The sequence below is a fragment of the Centruroides sculpturatus genome, unplaced genomic scaffold (genome assembly GCF_000671375.1).
Source record: "Centruroides sculpturatus isolate CEXI.00-Female unplaced genomic scaffold, Cexi_2.0 scaffold1552, whole genome shotgun sequence".
NCBI lineage: Eukaryota > Metazoa > Arthropoda > Arachnida > Scorpiones > Buthidae > Centruroides > Centruroides sculpturatus.
In genome coordinates, this window is record NW_019385930.1 from 72,046 (window position 1) to 77,975 (window position 5,930).

Below are 5,930 nucleotides of genomic sequence, written 5' to 3' on the forward strand. Positions count from 1 at the left end.
AACTGTCAATTAGATATTAATAATGTAAAAATAATACATAAAGAGAAAAATATTGTAAAAAGAAAATTTAAAGAACATTTCGCGATAATTATGCAAAGTAATGTAATGAATTTGAATAATGGGGTGATACCAGCGGAATGCTGGGAAGAGTTTGTGTTTCTTAAAGATTGTAAACGCGATGGTGTCAGTGAGAAAGATGTGTCTTCTTCTGTGTCTACGACGGAAAAAAATGTGTCGTCTGAGATACCTTCTGCTGTTCCTATTGTACACTCTAGTCATCAGAAACCCTACTGAAGAGGCCTTGACAGGCGAAATGCATTTGGGGTGAAGTATATATTTATATAGAAATAAAATTATATTTTCTTTGTTAACCTGTTTACCTTTTTTAATTTTTTATACCAGTCTACGGACTCGGGACTTATTAAGCCTCCAAAGGTCAGAAACGAATGGAAAACTAGTAGTTTTCCGTGTACTAAAGATTAGTACAGTACGGTAATAATAATAAAAAAATAGATTATCTGACTCCATCGATTCTTTTTAGAATATTTTTATATAAATATTATTATTATTATGTGTATCATAATTTTTTAACTATCTTGGATAAATGTCATAATATAAAATATAAGTAAAGCCAGTATATCTAATATTTTATAGAATTATGATTAATGTAAATCAGGGGGTGTCCAACCTTTTTGTTTCTCTGGGCCATATTAGAAGTAGTCATGGAGTTTTGGGCCACAAGTACAGTGGAACCCCGGTTAACGAACTTAATTCATTCCACGACTCCGTTCGTTAACTGAAGCAATTTTTCCCATAGAAATTAATGCAAATGCAATTAATCTGTTCTAGTGTCCGAAATTTTTGTGATTTTATTTGCAATATACAGTAATTTTCTTTGATAAAAATGTATGAAAACATAGTATCTATCATTACAGCAACAAACATGTAAACTTTGTTTAATAAAATAGCACTGTACATATCTTTGTTTGTTGTAGTTGATGGCAGAAAAGTGGAGATATACGAACCTTAATGCCTTTTAGAAGGGGAATCCCCTCCAAAAAAATAACGGGTAGCACTTCATCGAAAGATTCTTTGAGTCGAAGTCTCTTTTGGTAAAAAAAACCCCATCAGTGGCTAAGTGGTCTTCGTACCTCGAACACGGGGAGTTCGTTCGTGGGTTATCACCTCGCTCAGACGGGCTGGCCACGTGGAGTTTTCTGGGTTTACTCCACGTCTGTAACGCCTAAATAGGGGCCAGTTTCCCTTAAAAACACCTGCCAGAAGGCATTCCCCCTAGACAGATTGCCCAAGTGTTGCGTTACCATAACTTAACAAACTCTTTCCATAAGGAACAAGAAATTGGTCTAAAGTTGATTGTCTTACTCTTTTAATCAAAATTTTTCTCAAATGCGATAGTGCATTGTCGTTTATATTGCGTTATAATTTTCTATTGCCACTATGACTTTTTCTTTCTTGGATGCCATATTGATTAAATATATGAATCAGAAAACTGAAAAAAGAAGTATAGCACAAACACTCGGAAAAGCAATGCTTAACTCATGCATGCCTAACACCAACTAAAATTTGACACAAAATACCATTACGTTCGTTATCTGAGACAAAATTTTTGCAAAATAAAAGTTTGTTACCGATTTGGTCGTTAACCAGGACGTTCGTTAACCGGGGTTCCACTGTATATATAATATACTTTTGGCCAATCCTTAAATATACAAGTACAATAAGACCCTGATTAACGCTGCCTCACTTAATGCTGATTCGATATAATGCCATCTGCTCGAAGCCCGAAAAAAAGCTCAAAATTTATGCCAATTTAAATTATCGTGGCATTTTATTCATTCATACATAATACAATTATTTATGAACATGAACTAATCAGCAAAAGATGGCAAAAAGGTATACTTTCTTTAACTCTATGTTTGTTTGGTGCAATTTTGGAAAAAATATAACATCAAGGATGCCATAGGCAATATAGGCTTTGCTTGGCAAGAATTAACTGATAAATGCACAAATGAGGTATGGAAGAAGTTATGGCTGGATATATCCAAGAATTCTCAATGAGAAGAGCCTATCGCTGTATTTTTAGGTTGATCAAACTCAATCTAATCGATACAGCAGGACTAGGAGATGTAGACTAACAGGATATTGAGGAGTTACCACAGGTTTCTGGTGAGAGTCTTATTAACGATGACCTTCAAGAACTGGCACAACAAGGAATCCGTGTAGAACTGGAAAATAGTGATTCTGAAAACAAAAAACTCAAAAAATTTCTCTACAGATTTCCTTAGTAAAAGTTTGGTAACAATAATCAAAATCATTGATCAAATTGTAGCAAATGATCCAGATTTTCAAAGGAGTGCAGAAGCAAGACAAGGCATTTTGGATATGATTTCTTGCTATCAACATTTGCTTAAGGAAAGAAAAAAACGCGACAAATAAAAGTACACAACTTTATCATGAAAAAACAAGAATTTCAGAAAAGTCAGGACCTTTGTGACAAAAATGAACTATTAATATAGAAAAAATGAACTAATTAATATATTATTATACATTTCTGTGTGCACATGTTTGTGTTATTTAACATATATTATTATACAAATTAATATAAAAATAACTTAAAGTAAAATTTTTTTATTTTTGGTTGCGTGTTCCCCTATCCCTATTTACTCTATGTTAAAATAACCTCTTTTAATGCTGTTTTGTTTAGCGCTTTGTCATCTAGGAACCCATCCCCCGTGTTAAGCGGGGTCTTTCTGTATATTTAAGGATTAACATGTCTAGATTATAGTACTAAGTATTAAAACTTTATCACGAAAAAGGATATTTAAAAAAAAAAACATCTACAGATACACTTTTAACTTTTTACTTAAAAATAGATATAATCATTTATTATAAAGGAGACAAACAAAAATTTATTTGAAAAACACAAATATTTGTTTTATTTGAATCTCTAATTAATAATAAATGATGAAACACCATTTTTAAAGTGCATTTTTATTCAATTAATATATTTATAAATAATATGTAGCCCAAAAAGTAGCCAATGTGCCAAATGACATTTTTTATGCCAAACTAAAAAACAGGTTGCCAAATTTGATGCAATGTAGCCAAATCTTGCAATGCTGGAAGAATACTAAATGAAGTGAGGAAGGTTGGAAAATTAAGTGTCAATATTTGCATAATAGAAGGTCTATTTAACCTTTCTCACTACTTTTTATCTTTTGGCCTTTCTCTCCTTTCCCCGAATTTGGGTCTATAATCCTTTGTCACAACTCCAGCTTTATTTAGTATTCCTCATTCACACATTTCCAAGTATTCAAAAATATGTCCTTTCTACTCAAAAATAAAATATGTATAAAGGTTTATGGCTTTGTGAAACTTCTTTTTTGAGTTTATGCCATTAAAATAAATAAATAAATAAAATTTAAAAATTTGTCGGTTTTGTTTAGATGTTTATTGGGCCGCATTGGAACTTGCCTCGGGCCGCGGGTTGGACACCCCCGATGTAAATCATTCTTTTATTAGGAAGAAAAAAGAGATAAGGCTACTGTAAACTATAATGTATGAAAATAATTTGAATATTATAAAATATTATATTGAATGTTATGTTAAATAGCAACTTCTTAAAGATTGTAAGTAGGAGGAATATATTTTTACTTTATAACATTTTAATAAATTTTAAATTAATTTTTACATCAGTAAAATTAAAGGAACTGAAGAGGGAAAAATGCCCAAAATGCATATTCCTATATGAAAGAGTACCTCTTGTTGAATGTGGATTCTGAAAAACTATTACATGAGTTTCATTGAATATACAATCTGACATCTTTTAAATCTTAATAAATTCTTCATAGAAAAATCTGATTTAAAAAATCTTTATACCTTTATAATTAATACTTTTATACCTTTATAATTAATTATTTTATACAATAACTTTTTATATTTTCGTAATTATAACTTTAAATTTAAATAATTTCAAGATAATTATTTTAATGTTTTATTTGATATAAAAAAATATTGAAATTAATATAAAAAACAACCTTTTTCATAGATTCTTCACACCATTCATCCATCCACTGAACACTGCAACATTTATACAAAGAAGGATTTCCTTCACAATGTAAATGAAAATCAGAACTGGTAAAATCCATTACTAAAACAATATGAAGATTTTTTTTAACTTCTGAAAAATATTAAAAAAATTTTTAAATTATTAATATTTTCTGTGTAATTTAAAATTATTTTAAAAGTACTTTTTAATATAAATGAAATTTTTAAGTAGCGTTAAAGATTTTTTATATTGTATAAAATAAATTTAAGAATCTGAACTTTTAAAGTTTTTGAATTTTTGTAATTTTTACATAATTTTATAAATAATATTAGTTAAGGTAATTTGTTAATAAGTATTATTCAAAAATTAAATTTTATATCTTATTCTTAAATAAAAACAGATTGATTGCATAAGTTATTAAAATATAATATTGAAATTAAAACCTCATCCTGCTTTAATTAATGTAATACATTTTTATAAAGCTATTCAGACATATTATATAAATGAAGTTTTAGTTTAGAAAATTTAAATGGCAAATGGAAATTATGATTCAGATGGATTATATAAAATAAATATGATTTATTGTTACTGAAACATCATTGTCTACAATTAATTATAAAACAAAAAATAAAATCAATATTTTATTGATACCCAAATTTAATGAAATATTTTAAAATACTAATTTATNATAGTTTATACATTAAAACATCGGGCTAAATTTTACCATATATTATATTATTACCACCATATATATTATTTTATATATTAACACCATATAGTATATTATTATTGTATTTATTTATTTATAACTTTATTTATAAAATAATTTATTTATATGTTATAATACGTAATGATCTTTGTATTCAACATCGTTTAAATGTTCAAAATTAGAACACAGCTATGTTCGAAAACTGTTCAAAAGATAGAACTGTTTTTTCTATTTTCTGCATTTTTCCTGACAAGGTCCTCTGAAAGACGACCAAAAACGTTTGAACATTAAAGTTTTTTTGTTGTTCATTTGCTGGAATTAGCATTTAGGTGTGAATTGATTTGTTTTAAATTTGGATTTTTTCTAAATACATAATAAAATTAAGTGGCAAAAAATTAAAAACCACTTCATTAATCTTTAGAAATCATTAAAAACAATATACTATTTATGTATCAAATATAAAAAGTATTAGCAATAGCGTAGCGAGGAAGCAAGGGGGGTCTATCATGCCCTGGGCACCACTTGCAGAGGGGTGCCAAATGGTCTCTAAGACAAACAAGATTTGTTTCTGGAGGGGGGCACCAATAAAGTGTCATGCCCCATCTGCCAGTTATGTTTGCTATGCCACTGAGTATTAGTATAGTATTTTTTTATGTTTATAAAAAATTACATATTCCGTTCTTAGCAATGATTAAATGCAAACAAAAAATTATTTAAAATATAAAAAAATGTTTATTAAAAATTTACAGAATAAAATATATCATATAATGACTGTTGTGTTTTAAATAATTAAAGTGAAAATAGAAATATACAGAATAAAATGCTATATTTCAGGAGCAAAAAACCAATGTATTACTATTTGATCATTGGAATTATTAATATATAAATAATAATAATACCGATTTTTTATATAGAGGAGAAGGTGGTATTATGGAACCCCAATTACATTTTAGTGAATTGTAAACAAGGTATCATAACTACACCCACATTTTTTGTGCGAAAAGTACTGGTAACTAGTAAACTAAATGTTCCTAATTGGATTTTTCGCTAGTGTAATTATAAGTATGGTTTTTGAAGGCTTTTGTACAAAAAGTCCGAAAGTAGGCTTAGAGAAAATCGGGTGGTAATATGGAACCTTACTGTATATTTTCA

At 28.3% G+C, this 5,930-nt stretch overlaps 1 long non-coding RNA gene across 1 annotated transcript; it reads left to right on the forward strand.

Moving 5' to 3' along the window:
- Positions 1-8: 8 nt before the first annotated feature.
- LOC111612629 lies at positions 9-551 on the forward strand. Its single transcript, XR_002754643.1, has 2 exons — positions 9-324; positions 403-551. It is a non-coding gene; the product is annotated as an uncharacterized LOC111612629 (long non-coding RNA).
- Positions 552-5,930: the final 5,379 nt, after the last annotated feature.